We start from the raw sequence: 17,245 nt of genomic DNA, 5'->3' as shown, positions 1-17,245 counted from the left end.
AACTCTTCCTTCTAAAGCAGCCATTCAAAATAACAAGTAGGCTATCGGCCTACCAAAGCGAAGCTATCTCTCCACCTCCCCAACATGAGCTGCTTATAGGCTAGCCACTCTCCCAAGTTGCGTGGGAACTTGGATCTGCAGCACTTGGTCCCGTCTTCAATTAATCCTTGAAATATGGTTAGATTTTGTTATGGCACGTCAACACCATATGTTTGCACAGACCTGTTTATTGAATCAGAGTCACATCTGCAGCAAATAAGGTAAACTACCTGCTCGTGATAACGTGCTAATTGTTTATCCCCAGTTAACGTGCATCCCATTAAGATCCGTAACACCGGATTGGTTTGTCCTCGATTTGTGGTGTTCCACCTTGTTGATAACAGCGGACATTGTGAATGTGTCCTTCCGCATACTGAAGGCCTTTCTGGCCTCTGTTTTTTGAATATATCAATATTACTTGACGCCCAGAAATCCAGCAAGCATACACTGTTACACTAGGCTAAATGGGGGTGCTGCGTCCCCACGTTGAACACGCGTTCTCACGTTGAACACGCGTTCTCACACTTTCCTGCAAACTTGTCCGACTTAGCAACAGTAACTATGGGACTGACAATGGGAGGTGGGGCTTGGGATCGGTCAATTAACAATTACCACTTGACTATTTAGTAATTTAGCACTCTGGAACAAGGCGTCCGAAGGAGACAATGTAGATAGAAGATTTTCCGAAGACTGTTGATCTTTATTCACCATATTGCAATGATAGTACAGCCCAACCAAAGTCCAGACCAGTGTTGCCAACTTAGCGACTTTGTCGCCATATTTAGCGAGATTTCAGACCCCCCAAGCGACTTTTTTTGTAAAAAGCGACTAGCGACAAATCTAGCTACTTTTTCTGGCGTTCTTGGAGACTTTTTGAGACTCTGATGTGATGGCATGTAACGTCCCTTTTTACTCTTATGAGTGAGCAGTGAGTTCGGCTGTGCTGTGTAAGAGTCTCATGCCTGTTTCGCCCAAAGCGTTGCTCCATGATTATAAAAGTAATGACTGGCCTAGTATCAGCCCATGTTATCCACGGAAGTAGATGTTCTATAGATCTAACAGCTCAGACAACGTTATTGGAAGGTGCAGCAACTTTGGGTGAGATTACAACCAGTCAATGAGATGAGAGCAATGACATGATGACAGGGAAACAGGGACACGCTTTCCAGCACCGTTCAACAAAGGAATGTAGGCTACAACTTCATTCACAAGCAGCATAGTTCAAAATCGAGCATACAAGTTAGCCTAAACGAATGCTTTAGGTTTTTCTATGTTGCCTCAATGTTGTCAATGCAGGACAGACTGTCGGCTGAGGAAAAAAAAATATGTCGGTCTGTCTGAGTGACACTAAATAAATAAATCCAAAATATAGCCATTGTTGTAAGGTTAAATTGTGTGTAGCCTATGGTGAAGTTATAATCAGACTTCAAGCTGTGCAAGGCAGCAGTTGGGAATAGGTTGGAAATGACTGATTTTCAGCCACTTAATGCTCATTCTGGTGTATACTATGACAAGATGTACAGAAGTGTAAAGTGTATCAATTACCCTAATATACAAGTATGTTAAATTGAATATTTAAATTAGGCTCTTAAAGTTGCCTATTTCAGTAGGCCTAGGAGAAAAGCAAACAGGTGTAAAGGGGAATTAAAGGGCCATCACCGTTTTTTTTTGGGGGGTCACGACCTGGTGACGTAATTGATATGCAAATTAGTGTGTGACGTCATCTAGTGACATTTAGCGACTTTTGGAGCTGGCTTTAGCTACTTTCCATTTGAAATAGTTGGCAACACTGGTCCAGACCAACCATCAAAGCAATAGGGAGGAGATGTCATCAGCTGGGGCCCCCGACAAGATCTCCCCTACGGATGGCTATACTGTACATTATATTTTATACTCCTCAGCCCTTGAGAAGTGCCACCCTCTCATGCCATCTCCATCAACACCCTTCACCAATCAGTACTGAGTACGGTCGCTTACAGTGTTATGCGTGAACGAGTTAAAAAGAACGCGTTCATTGAACACGCTCATTTTTTCGTGAACATTAAACTGAACGCAACACATTTTTTAATAAAGAACTTGAACGTGAATTAGTTCACATTATGTGTCATGAACGGCAGACATCACTGTAAATGAACGTTGGAATTTGTTTTCCATTGAAAACTGAGTGACAACTGTTTTCTCTTTTTGAAGCATAGCGAGAGAAAGTTCCTCCCTCCTGTATTCTCGCTGGTGCCGCTTAAATCATGTATCACCAAACAGAAATGGTTTTGACATTGTGTGCGCAATGCATTGCGGGCAACGTAGTGTCCGGCTGAGAATAGTTGAATAGCATACTTGCTTCCGCACAACGTTACCCGTGATGAATTGCAGCAGAGCAAGAGGCCTTTTCACATCCCACTAAATTTGCGGGAAGAGGAGACATCTTTTTGCCGTCTTTTTGTGTCTGAAAGCGAGGTGAAAATTTGCCGGCCTGCTGATCTGTTCACATGATGCTGCATTTTGGGGAGCCAGAAGGCAGGATCAGCTATAGTAAATTAAATTGTGACGTGCAACAGGGGGCGTGTAGAGTGATAGTCGTAGGCCTTATTATGCGTGCGTGGGCCTTCAGCAGGTGTGTGATTTCAAAAACCATGGCGGGAGAACCGACTGCACTTTGGTTAGCTTGCATTTGCTTTTCTGTTGCTGTTAGAATGTTAGATTCTTGCGATAGATGTCTTCAGACAATAAAAAGTAATTTGGAAGGGAAATTGAAGAGAAGAGTTGCCCCTTGCGTTCGCCGTGATTCCCCTTTGAAAATCAGAGGTTCACAAGCTACTGTGGCCTTGGTCAGTGGCACTGCCAGCCGTAATCCTGTATGCACTGTGCATACAATTTATTCATGAAATCATTCAATATTACAACAATAAAAAATACCTTGTGTATTGTCTTAATTGAAACATGCTTCGCACACAAATGATAGCCTAGGGCAAAGAGAATGGACATCTCAACATAGAAGATGATGATTGTTGTAAACTTTGTCACACAACGTGATAAGCAGTTCTGGCGCTTAAAAACGCAACGTTCCATTCAGTCATAAATCATTTAAGCGTAGGCCTAGTGCTCGTCATGAAAAGAAAACAGCAGCTTAATATTTTTCAGGTGTTTAACAGTAGGCCTAGGCGCACTGTTGCAGTTATGCCGAAGGCAGTGAGATTATTAGGCATTGCATCCTGTCACTCTGTTTGGAACATCGCAGTTCGGGTTGATAAGATTCAGTAAATGCGAGTATGGATCGTCTCAAAGTTTGGGACAACCAAACAGCAGTGTAGGCAAAGCAAATCCTAATTGTTAGGTTACCATAGCTGTCTTTTCTCTAGGCCTGGGCCTATCGGTAAAAATCAATTAACATAAGCACATTGGTTTCTTTTTTCTTTTCTTTCTTGTTCGCGTGTTGGGTAGTGAAGCGATAATGCATTTAAAGCAGTACATCATGTGAGCCAGAGCCGATATGGCCAGAGCTGCTGCTCTGTAAAGGTATTCTGTCCCACCCAAATTTGCTGAACTACTTGCGAAGTAGCCTATTCATCACAGACATCACATGTAAAGAGCTTTTTCTCAGCTTTTAAACGATGTTAGTGGTTAGTTGTTGTGGTAAACGGTTCGCGAGAAAAGTAACTTTAATTTAATCATATTTTTTGCGCCCGTCTCCCTACCCATTCATCTTGGTGGAATACTTCGCGAACTTTACCTCAACACATGACAAACCATATATCAGAATAAACAGCAGACCTTACGAAACACAAAGGTGTAAAGCATGCCCCTGTACAGTTAGCCAGTCCAGAGTAGGCTAATCCGGTTTTAAATTTGCAGCAATGTCCTTATGCATGTCTCCAACTTTGCGGTTCCTAGTGTGTTCAAATTGTTCAATAGGTCTACATGATTTTATAACAGGCCAAATACAAAACAAATGTTACAAATATCGCCTAGATATCTGTAAGCATTACAATCAGAGGATATACATATAGGGCAGAAAGATGCTCATGAGTTCATGCTTTGTTTTTTTGCTGGAATTTATGATAGCCTATTATGGCAACTGATTGCATTCCAAGCTACAGTCAACTCTAGCAGGCATTGAATGACTGGAGACTTTGTGAATTTATAGATTGACATAATGTGCTGTCTCTGCTATTGCTGCTTTTGATCAGATTTATTTGCAATCTTCTGTGGTGGGCTGGACATAGCATCGAAATGCCCGCCCAGATTCCCCTTTCCGCCTTGACCCATTCACACTGGTGCCGGAACGAAAAAACTCTGCAAAATGTCTAGGGGGCTTGGTAGTAAATTTGGCGAGACACTTTGTCCCGCCGTTCCGCCTCGGTCTATGTGAAAGGGACAGTCGTTCCGCGATTCTGGTACATAAAATCGCGGCGATTTCGCCAGTGTGAAAGGGCCTAGAGCGGGGTAGGCGTAGCAACGCCGCGTAGCAAGCAACGACAAGAGCGCGGAGGGCTGGAGGAGCGAGAGAGAGAGAGACAGACCAATAACGAGAGTGAGAAAGCGATTTAAAAAAAAATGGCTAGTGGAAGTGATAGCACGGAGACAGACACCGATTCTCCTTATGAACATTTAAAACAATTAACGACGGCAAAAATCGTACCTTTCTGTGTGTCCACCTGCGCAGCAAAAACAAGTTAGGACATCAACAACGTCCTTCTCGAATTTGAAACGGCACATTGAGTTAAAACATCCATCCAGTGTAAATGCATATATGCACGCCCTCGAGGGTCATAAGGGAGGAAAGGGAAAAAAGACCCCCTGCCAACCCCAAACGCAAATGACACTGCCAGCAGCCTTCAAGAGGTCCGTGGTGGTCTCACAGGAGCAGGTAGATAAACTGACTATCTACTACATTGTGGAAGATTTACAACCTCTAAGCAAAGTTGAGAAACCCTCGTTCATCAGACTAGTGACAGGTTTGCAACCAACCAGACATGTGCCTTCAAGAAAGCAAGTGCAGGGACTACTGAAAAGAGAATTTAAGGAGGTTATCAATAAATTAAAAAGTGAACTTGCCGAGCTTGATTTTGTTTACACAACAGCTGATTGCTGGTCAGCTGTCAACAAGGGATTCATGGGCATTACAGTTCATTGGCTTGACAAACATGATCCATCACTCAGGAAATCAGCTGCACTTGCATGCCGTCGTGTCAGGGGGTCACACACATATATGATGTACTGGCAAAAGTACTAGCAGAGGTGTACAAGGAATTTAAAATTCAGAACAAAATTGTGTGCACAGTGACAGACAATGCCTCAAATTTTGTTAAGGCATTTAACTGTTTTAGAGCGGGTGTTGCTATTACAGCTGCTGATGAAACAGTGGAAGAGGCTTCTGTCCAGGCAATTGACAGTTTGGATGATGGTGATGATGATGATGATGGGCTTGAGCCAGCACCCCTCTCAGCATTAGAGGATCCCTGCCTCCCCCCTCACAGAAGGTGCATGGCCCACACCTTAAATCTAGTAAAACGGAGCTCAAAAGCCTCAGATTTGGTTGAGGAAAGGCTAAAGATTGGCTTTGTCACTCCAAATAATACACGATGGAACTCGATGTTCCTCTCCATGCAGCGCATGAGTCACATAGCCACATTGACTCCACAGGCCAGCGACCTGATAGCGCCAGGTGATCCAGCTCCTGAATATGACAGGCTGCTTCTGCACACCGTCTGTGATGAGTTCGGCCTTCGGCGGTTTTCCCCACAGGAGATTGATTTCATCCATAACTTTGTAAGTGTGATGCATCCCTTAGCCGCTGCACTAAACATTCTTCAAGGGGAGAAAAACACATTCCTTGGGTACCTGGTGCCTACAATTGTGCACCTGAAAAATGACTTGAGAGGGCTGCTGGATGAGAGCTCAAAGCCTACAGCTACAGAAGGTCTGGCTGCATGTCGTCCTCTCATCCAAACCATGATTCAGGCAATCTGAAAAAGATTGGATGACAGGCTTGAAGAAAAAGAGAACATCCTGGCAGCTGTACTACTTCCAATGTTCAAGTTGGACTGGGTGTCGGATGACATTCAGCGCTTGCAGTACAGAGTGATGCTGAAGCAAGAAGTGCAATCTATCTCTGTGGTGGAGTCTGAACAAGCGCAAACCTCTGCAACAGAGAGAAAAAGCAGTGCTTCCTCCTTTTTTAAATTCAGTCGAAGCCCAGTAACAGTCACCAAGTCTGAGGTGGACGTACCTGGATGCCCCAACTGCTGACAACTTCAATGAGTACACAGTCCTACCCAAACTGAAAAAGCTGTTTGTTGAAGTACAACACAGCAATCCCGTCAAGTGCTCCAGTGGAGAGGCTGTTCAGCACTGGTGGCCAGATATTTAGGCCCAGGAGAAACCGGTTGGGAGATGCCAACTTCGAAAAACAGTTGGTGTTAAATGCAAACAAAAAACTCTTTGGACTGACCTGAGGGGAGAAAGAAGTATCCAGGGGTGGGGTTCAGTTTTCAGTTCGCACTAGTGTAACCATGTTCCTGTAGATCATGTCCCCAGCACTGAATTGAAAAGGTCACCAAATACTGTATGAAAGTTGAAGTTACCTACCTAAAGTTGCATAAAGTTCCATCTTACACAAAGTTACATCTTAAAAATCACTGCATCAACCATAAAGATACGCAGTTTCCTTAAAAATAAAGTTTTTTGTGCCTTTGAGTTTTGTCTTCATTACCTTCATTCAAGAGTTTTGCTCATTTCATACACACACATATGTATATATATCATATATATCAAATAATATATACATATTTCATATTATGTATTCTTTTTTTAATTAAATGCTGGTAGATTTCATTGCACTAAGTATAGAACTGGTCTACCTTGTCTGTACTGCTGCAAGTTTCATCACCTGGTAAGAAACCCACAATTGCAGTGTCATGAGCAAATGTTTACAATGAGCAGCTTCAAAGCACGTATAGTGATTTCTAGCTCGTAGTGTGAAAAAAAGTATTTATTTGAATATCTCACGAAAAAAGTAAAATGAACTGAACTTTGAACTAGTTCAGAATTAAAATTGTGAACTTTGAACGTGAACTGTTCACTTTGAGCATGTATGAACTGAACTTCCATCTTCCCATCATGCATAAAACTATATGCAAACCTATGTAATGCATAGGTAACATATGTAAAATAGTGTAACCCCAGGTTTTTCTGGTTCCTTCCAGTTTGGTGAAATAAGGCCTTCTTAACTTATTCTCTTCCTAGCTGGACAGGCCCTAACTCATAAGGCACAGTGGCCTCCTCATCCCTGTCCTGTCCAGTCCTCACCAGCTTGATAACACCCCCTCTCCCTTTCCATGTAAGGAGGAGATCCTCTTATCCTGGTACCCCCAGTACTTTATGAAACCCATGATTACATCCCTTCACATCCTGAAAACCCACCATAATACCTAGTAGAATCCTAGGTTGGTTGATTGATTTGTTTATTTATGTGTCAAACACCATAGTGCCCAGCCCTCATGGGCTTATTAGACACTGCAGTAATAATTTCACTGTTATCTCCAGATAACCACGTGACGTAAAACAGAACCCAACATAACATAGCTAAACCACTAAAAATAAGGATACATACACATAGAGATGGCTTGTCATATGGGATACAAAATACTTTGCCGCAAAGACCAGGCCTTTTCTATAAACTTTGCCAAAGCAAAAACATCATTTTCAAACAGCCAGCATAAAATCTCCCCTTCATATTTCCAAAATATATCTGGATTTTTTAACTGAATTGATTCAAAAAGAGAGTTCCTTAAGTCGCAGTATAAAGGACAATAAAAAACAAAATGAAATTCATCTTCCACAACCTGAAGATCACAGAATTCACACAAACGCAAGTGTTCAGGTAATATCAGTCCGCTGCTGCCGTTGCTTATATGCCTACTACCTTCAGGGAACAAAGTATAACTATTGCAATGCGATGCAATGGTATTCTATCAACATAGACATTTACATCAATTGTCTGGCGTTATAATTTAAGTTGAAGGAAATAGCTGTAGATGACAACGTTTATCAGATGTTTGACAGAAATGGTTTGGATTTAATCCAACACTCTGAACTGAAACAGTTATTTTAAAACAGGTATTCACACAGATGTTTGCATTTTTAAAACAGCAAATTATTTAGATTTCCCCTGGTTTCAGAGAGGCTACTACTACAATGTCAATTCAGATAGTTGATTCAGATAGTTGATTCTATGCCTCAGCCAACTATAGCCTCATGACCTTTAACCTCTACCAGTGACCCCATGATCTTTAATGCCTTATTAGTTAATTTAGGCTTAATTAACTGTGTTGGGTTTAATGAGGATCCTTCAATCTGCTTGAGAGGTATAAAACAAACATTGCATGTCATCTATGACCTCACGTGACCTTTGACCCCAAGACATTAAACACCTACTAATTTCATCAAGAACTTATGGTGATTAAGTACAAGTTTGGTAAAGATCCTTTTACCAGTATGGGAGATATCAGCTAATATCTATATGTGATAATATACGATTTTGGCCCAATAATCATTATACCATGGTCCATTCAAAGCTGTATATCTTTTTTCTGGTACAAATCTGCACTGTAGGTACCTGAAATTCTTAATCTACATGAAATTACGGTTCGATTGATAACAAATATCCTTTTGCTGTATTTACTTCCACCTTCAACCCTAATTCGCTCAGACTAATGCAGTTACGGTTGAAATAATAGCCCATCCGCGCATCTCTATTGCATACTAATTTTATTATTACTTTAAACTACTTTAAACTGTATGAGCAGGAATGCATTATTACACATTAGCAGGAATTAATGAACTGGCAAAATTGATAAAATTGATTTATAACTTTAATATAAAATAATCAAAATACAAAAAAATATCTAAAAGGTCTACAAATATATATAAACATCAGACTCCATGTTAGCCAAGTATACTAACACAAGGAATTTGACTTTGGTAGGTGCTCTATACATTCAACAAATAGACAGACATACTGTACAATAGAGACAACAATATACATTGTGGCAGATACCAACACTATATACAAAACAACTATACAAATAAGACATAATACCAAAACAAGCACACATTGAGTGTGATGTAGAGTGCAAAGTAATAGTGCAAATGTAGTGTGCAAGACACATATTGGAATGATAAAGCATGTAATGTGCAGGTGAGTGTCAAAGTGGGGATCTGCAGTTCAGGAGAGTGACAGCAGTGGGAAAAGAGCTGGGGCCTGTACTACGAAGGGAGCTTAACCTACCCAGATGTAACCCAGGGTTACTTTGTTAAACCGGGGTTGACAAAACCTGGTTATCTTAAGTGGTGTTAATCGGTACTACGACGCTGATTATGAAGTTGATTTGTTGAGCCGGGGTTAACCTAATTGGAGTTTGTGCGCGTTCACATAAAAGGGGCGGGTTGCAGCCCAAGTCAACACTTTCAATGATAGCGCGATCACCCTATTTCACGGATGAGGAATGTACAATCATCATGCGAAGTTACGAAGAATTTAAAGAGACTATACGACACAAATCAAATACGACGGCTGCAAACAAAGCCAGACAAGGCTGTTGGCAACGTATTGCAGATCGGTTAAATGCGTGAGTAAAGTTTTATTTCCACATGTTCCTCAAATATGTGTTACGGAGGATTAATAGCTTGCAGAATGTCTGAAATGTGTTGAAATAATTACATTGAATATTTTGAGTTCTTAAAAAGGCCTACAGATGCAACACAATTCAGAAGTGGCCATATAGATTAATAGCCTAAGGATAATTGAATGTTTAAGTAGCCCCCATTGACTGATTTAGTGTATGCCTCACTTAAGGGAAGAGGAGAGAGACTTCTCCGCATAGTCTGTCTGCCTCTCCATGTTTGGGTACTGTCTGTCCACTATAGCCACTTTTGTTCACCACTGATGTACTGCCTCACTCTGTTTGCGTGCTATATTAGCACATATGCATAACCCCTCCCTCCATCCCACAGCCGGATTGTGGCCACACTTACACCTTTTCTCTTAAATATATATATATATATATACACAAAATCACATTCATATATTTCATATTACCTTGCCTACACTCTTATATGTCCATATGTATTTTATGCTGGTCTATAGACTTTATACTATGCACTGTTGGACTTACTCATTTGCACCATCACCATGACATTCACTCACACAGAGCACCTTACCTTACTATGCACAGAGTCATTGCAAGCGTCTCATGATTAATCACCCACTATGTGGATACTGTTTTTAGACTTGATTTCGATTTTGGGTTATTTAGTATAATTTCTATTTCAGTATATGTTTTAGGATATTCTTTATCTTGTACTGTCCTTATTGCTTAGCTGTGTTTTGTTATATCATATACTTGTAATTACTTTTTTCTGCTGTTATTGAATGTGTGTGTGATGTCTGTATGCTACTGAGACCTTGAATTTCCCCTTGGGCATCAATAAATTATCTATCTATCTGTCTATTTATCTGAACATTTCAGATGCAACAGCAGTGCCAAACGCACCTGGCAACAGGTGAAAATGAAGCACAAAAACATCATTCAGAATGGTAGGTTTATATCGTTAAAGCTTGCATATCAATAATATTAATATTTCCAAATTATGTCTCTGAACACTACGGGAGGAGGAAAGGCACCAGAGTGTTTTACAGTAGCTGAGGAGTTGGCACTTGCAAATAATAGTGGAAGGCCGATTATGGCGGGGGTTGAGGGAGGCATTCGGACGGATCCTGGTGCTGTGGAAATGTGCAACCTTTATGTGCAGGGTAATATGATATCATTCAAGTTTTATGTTAAAATGGTGATCTACAGTTAAAGGGGATCATGTGGAGATCCTCCAGCCACCACAGCCCAGCACATCCAGTGGTCCACAGGCCCAGGTAATTGTAAGAAAGAATCAAATTGGATTAACTGTGAATTATGTAGGTGCAGCCTCACTAATGTAATGTATTTGTCAGGAGGACGACGACAGTGAGAACACTCTAACTGCCCATTCCGACACTCACATCCAGGTTGAAACATTTTATCACTGCTATACTGTACAGTCAATAATCTAGGAGGATGACCTATTTCACTTATGACTTTCCAGTCCACATGACTTTCCAGTTGTACGTCTGTGTGTACTGAGTGAGTTGTATCATAGGCTATCAACCGTCTCTGCTTGTATTCTTTTGCAGGAAGAGTTGCAACAGCCTTTGTCCCCTCCTGAGGAAACCTCCTCTTGGCCATCAAAGACTCAAAGGGTACATTTGCTTTGTCTTTGGTTCTGCATGCTCAAATGTTTTATGCATAATACATTCTCTTTTTGGGGGTTCTGTAGGCTGGGACGGACAATGTGCGCAGCCTGTACAAGCGCATGCTTGAACTCGACTGTGAGAAGAAAGAACTGCAGATTAAGAAACTCAAGCTTGAAATAGAGAAGCTAGAAGATGAAAAGAAGGTATTAGTAGATCTGCATGTACCAGCCCATCAATGTGTGTATACTCATTAATTGCTTTTCTTTCTGTAATTTTTAGGAAAGAGAACTTCAATAAATTACCTTGAATGTGTTTATTGGTTGTGTGGGTTTGTATTTTTTATTTTAATGAGTGAAAAATTGATTGGTGATCGTGTCTCTGACTGCACGCCCTGTGGGATGGTCAAGGGTCATGGGGTCGACAATGTCTGGGGGCAAAGGAATGTAATTTGGCACTGTTTCCTTCCTAATTGTGGCTATATTGTGTAGCACCACACATGCAGCTACAATCTGACAGGCCCTCTCTGGCTTTATACGAAGGCCTTTTAAACATGCAAAACGTGCCTTTAAGATCCCAAAGGTCATTTCAATTTTTGCCCTTGTGATGCTGTGGGCAGAATTGTAATTTCTTTGCGGCCTTGTTTGTGGGTCAGCATAAGGTGTTTGGAGATGTTTCAGGCATGCGTATCGACGGTCCCCCAGCAGCAAGCCATCAAAATGCCCTTAGATGAAATGGAGAGCAATTGTCACATGTAAGTTTGTGTCCAAAAACAATTCTATGAGGCCGATTGCCTTACCTTCTTCAAATCTTGTACATAGCGTGGACTCCCTAAAAATGCGGGAATCGTGGACCGAGCCTGGCCACCTTGCTTCCAAGCTTGTCACCATGTATTGGTGATCACGTCATCTAAGAATTTAAGGTTATTTGGTCATTTTGGTAACATTCCTGCAAGAGTTCGGAACATGACTAAAGTTGAAGCAAAGTGTTTCACCGGAAAATGATCAACAGGACCACCCCATGAGCAGGACGAAAAGTAATGAAAAACATAATGGAGAAGGAATGTGAACTACATGAATATAATTGTTTAACATTTTCGCAAACATGCAAACCAAAACTTTAGCCTATGTGAGTCCAATAGTTGAAGAGAAGGTGAACTTGAGGTAGGACATGATGGCCTATAATCACATATCAAACACCTAATACCTGCACGTTGATGCTGTGGAAAGATTTGCGATTTATATAATCGCCCTCATGCTCTCCCAGAGGTGCATTGATTGGAATGTGGGTGCAGTCAATGGCTCCTATTACTCTTGGGAAACCTAAGGGAAATTGTTAGTCATGAATCTCACAATTGTCTTCATGGAAGTAGCCCAATACATCTGTTTTGATATTAATAATTACCCGCGATTGCATAAAACCCTTCCTTAATAAATAATAATAATAAACAGTTTAGATAGAGCAAGTACCACTTTGCGAATCATACGACATACAGTATTCTTGCTCAGATGTTCAGCATCACCGATGGAATACATGAAGTGTCCACTTGCAAAATACCTCAAAGAAAGGCACATTATCTGCTCTATCGTAAGGGCATTGCTACGGCGGGTGACATTACAGACGTCTGCCTCGATCAGCTGACAAAGGTAACGAATTCCCTCGGCTGAGAATCTATATCTTTCATAGAGAATATCGTCCGGGTCTCTAAAAACCCTCGCCCTGCGCAGAGTCCCTGACGATTTGCGCTCCAATGTCGAATGGATCATCCAGGTACGCCGGCATTGTCTCGGGTGAAATTGTGAATGGAGGGGTGGTGCTTATAAAGGGTGTGGTTAAACGGAAACCTCGGGTTAACCAAGATCATAACCTGGTCGGAGCAGGTTTGAGATGCAGCGTAAATTGCCATGGCAGCATACCTCGGTTAAAACCTATCCACCTTTCGTAGTACGGGTTAATCGGGAAGTTACGCCACATGTGATCCAAGTTACTCTCGAAGTTATCCGGATAAGCCAGTAACCCCGCTTCGTAGTACAGGCCCCTGTTCTTGTGTCTGGTTGTTTTTGTGTCCAGGGATCTGTAGCGCCTGCCAGAGGGGAGGAAGTTAAAGAATGTGTGTGCAGGATATGTGGAGTCTTTGGTGATGTTCTTTGCCCGCTTAGGTCCCAGAGTACAAGTCCTATTGGGAGGGCATTTTGTTCCTCCTCTCCTGCAGCTCAGTGACTGTCGAGCAGGACGACAGCAACATGTCATCAACTGGAGCAGAGGGGGGTGACTGGGAGCTCCTTAAGAGCATGAGCAGCTCATCCATCTTCTCCTCAAATGCGTCCATTCGCTGTGCCATGCGGTAATGGTTGTCCTTATTGCTATGGAAAAATGGATGGTGTTAGTTTTAGTTATTAAATACATTATATACTTGCATAATGTGAATAAATTAAGTGAGTCTTCTTACCTCATTTCCGTCTCCATGGCCGAGCGACCTCCCTCTGTGTGATGAGTCACTTGTGCTGTTTACAACAAAAAAAAGTTAGTTACTCTCAAGTTCCTGGTCATGAAATTGTATTTACTTGGAAATGGAAAATTCAAAGACACTGTACCTTTAACTGGGTCCCAAGATGAAGTGGCAGGCGTTATAATAGACCCATCCAGCTCTGGGCAATGAGCTGGTTACCTGTGTGGTGTTGACTCATCTAAAAAGAAAGTAAATATGAATATTGGTCAGTTCATTTCTGGTAGGTTTCTTGCATATGACATTTGCAAAAGATAAACCTATGCTGTTACATTAAACAATCGCTAAAAAGAAAAACTCACATGCAGGTGGTGGATGCAGTGACATCTGCTGACCTAAAAAAAGGCAGGAAGAGACAAATACATCAGAACAGCCACATGATATGCACCAGGTTAATAAACATGAATGTCAGTAGTTCCATGGTAGGAAATATGACTCAACTGGTTTCTTAAATACATGTATAAATGTTAACTTACAGACAGGGCTTCCAGGCACACGCACCATCCTGGAATGCTTTCTTGCTGGCGGAATGGATTCATCTGAAATAAAAGACCATACAATCTGTACTGATTGCAAAAAGAATATTTGAATTGTGTAAATAATGTAGTCTGTACTTAAGAGGTCTTACCATCACCCTGCACTGCCTTTTGTGGACGCTCGCATCTTCTTCTGCCTCAATGCTAGAAGTATCCCATCAGCCGATGACATTTTTCCATGGCTTTGGTGTATGAATCTACGTTAAGAGAACAACGTTTTTGTGAGTCAGTAGTAGAAAAAAGCAGTATTTCCATACAGAGAAAACTATTATTGATAGTATTGCAGCAATAAGTCACCTGTACACAACCAGATTTTCTTGACTGGATATTTGGCCCAGCTTTTGACTTGATTTTTGCATTGTAGCCCAGAGAATTTCTAATGGGGAGACACAGCATCCATAGAAATGCATGGGCTTAGTTTGTAAAGCCAGTATGGCAGCTGTGTATAGCCTACAACACACATTCCGCCCCTTCCTGTATGCTTCCCAACAGACCTCTGAAGTTCGCCTACAAAAAGGAACCAAAACTGCCATCTTTGCCTATAAGGAGATGAGGGTGTTAATTTAACCTAACTACCTATGACAAGTTACTTTGCAAGTTAGGTCTGGGGTAGCAAAAATCTAAGTTGCTGTCTTAACGTAGGCCTACCGAAGATCACAGTAGACTACCACTCGAAGGCAGAGGACAAAAGTGTGTTGAGCAAAATGTCTGCATTTCAGACTTCTTCGTCCCCGGGAGAGTGCAATAATTCTCTCCCCATGTTATTTTCCCATAGCAAAAATCGCAAGATAGGCTACCGGATCTCAGCTTTTTGAAGGCGAAATTTAGAGGTCTATTCACTTGAATCGGCTGTGTGATAAACTGTGTTACAAGATGGCCGCCTACAGTTTAGCCATTAGCCTATAGCCATCTCTATGGCTCTGGTGTAGCCTACATACACAGGACTATGCAGTAGGCTATACCCACTTACAAAGCATCACCATCTCAGTATACCCACTTAAAATAGACTAGGATACATTTGGGGTTGATCACAGTATAGCCTACCCACTACAGCTAACTACTAGCCTACATCACAGTATATCCAGCTACATACAGTATATCCACTAGCCTACTAGACTACACCACTGCCGCCGAGTGACTTGCCTAAAAGGACTGACTGTACACTAAAACTAATTAAAAGAAACGGTAGCCTAGTGCTATATCTTACTTGTAACAACAACGCGAGCAGGTTAACACGATGACACAAGACATACAATGCTGCAAAACATAACACGTTGAGAACAGCAGCAAACAAAGACGAACGAGCAATGTGCTAGCTGGTAAATTACAAACTTGGCACAATCGGAATATAACAAACCCCTACAAGGACTTAAGGTTAAACCTCAAACCCTTGCATTACAACCACTAGGCCTACATCATTAAACTGTAACATATTTCACTTACTTTTGTGAGATCGAATTCAAGACGAGTGTGTAATCCATTCCAAGACTTCATCCAGCGGTGTTCAAACAGAGCTCGTTTACGGAAGTCAGGACAAGACTTCAATCGATCACCTGAAAGCAGAGGCGCGGTCTTCCCCCTACTGGCGTGGGGGTAGGCCTACCTGTAAGGGAGAGCCTGTCTGATTGTACTGAAGTGAAATGTGAAATGAAAGAAGTGAATTTTCTTAGTTGTGAAAAGTGTTCTATTGATAGATTCTTGTTTAAAGTTTATTCACCTAATACGGTAAAAAAAGCAGTATTTTTTTTATTTAGTAAAATTGATATTAGCCTAAAATAAATATTATCTTGGTTTGATTTTTACCTTACTTAGATTTTATAAGACCAATAATTGAGTGGATTTGGAAAGTGACTGCAATCATTTTGTATGCTACTTCAAAAACTGAAATGGAGCTTGTTTAAATGAACATTTCAAAACCGCACTCAGAACAACCAAAAAACAACCAAAGACAACCAAACGGGAACGTTGTGTGGAGGGACAGTGCAAGCACAGGAGAATGTTTCAGTTGGTTGGTTCCCTTAACGTTTAGGAAACGTTCCCTAACCGTTTTTGGTTTGGTTCGTACTAACCTTTAGAGAACCATAAACTAACGTTCCCGAACGTTCCCTAAACGTTCTGTGTTAGTGGGGTACGCGCTACAGGCGATTGTCACATAGAATAGCCTATAGAACTGGAATGTCATATCAATGGCCGCGGCTGTGTTTGCGAATAAGCCCTATTAACAGTAACACATTCGAATCACGTGACTTTTAAATTTAGTAGAGACCTAGGTGGAGTAGAAGCAAATTATCTCTAGGCCTGCACTGTCTGATATTATGGAGCCCAGGAGGTGTCATTGTCGTTTTAGTAAATAGTGTGCTCATTTTACTAAGTTGTCCTCTCAATTTACAAAAAATTAAATGAGAGCAACATTTAGTAAAACGAGCACACTATTTATTATGCACTCAATTTACTAACTTGTGCGCATGATTTACCAAATTGAGAATACAATTTATTAAAATGAGTGCACTGTTTACAGTACAGTGATGGGCTACCAGCTACTCTACAATAAATTCAGCTTCACTACACAGAAGCTACCACCCAAATGTAGCAAGCTTACAAACTGTCACAAGTATTTTGATAGGCTACATTAGTAGCTACTTTCAGTTAATCAAACTGCATGCCAAGTCAATGCAATTTTAGGTTTCAACACAACTGTCAGTTAGATAAAGGCTAAAGTATGATGCTTGTCATTGTTCCCTCTGCTGGTTGGCATGAGTTATCTAACTGTTTGAACTTCATCAATTATTCCATTCTCTCATCTTTTTCCTACTTAATTCGTTTCATTGGCTGATTTAAGATTAATTTCATTCATTGATGCAAAATGGAAAAACGGTAGTTCAATGA

General features: G+C 41.2%; 1 long non-coding RNA gene and 1 pseudogene across 1 annotated transcript; both read right to left on the bottom strand.

The window, feature by feature from the left end:
• Positions 1-11,664: 11,664 nt before the first annotated feature.
• On the bottom strand, positions 11,665-13,216 carry LOC125303732 (annotated as a pseudogene).
• Positions 13,217-14,484: 1,268 nt separating this feature from the next.
• On the bottom strand, positions 14,485-15,949 carry LOC125284968. The gene is made up of 3 exons (XR_007191974.1): positions 15,803-15,949; positions 14,657-14,735; positions 14,485-14,556 (listed from the first exon to the last, which is right to left on the bottom strand). It is a non-coding gene; the product is annotated as an uncharacterized LOC125284968 (long non-coding RNA).
• Positions 15,950-17,245: the final 1,296 nt, after the last annotated feature.

This window comes from Alosa alosa, chromosome 1 (assembly GCF_017589495.1).
Source record: "Alosa alosa isolate M-15738 ecotype Scorff River chromosome 1, AALO_Geno_1.1, whole genome shotgun sequence".
NCBI classification, from domain to species: domain Eukaryota; kingdom Metazoa; phylum Chordata; class Actinopteri; order Clupeiformes; family Clupeidae; genus Alosa; species Alosa alosa.
The sequence above is the reverse complement of the archived record's forward strand: the minus strand, read 5'-3'. Positions and strand labels throughout refer to the sequence as shown.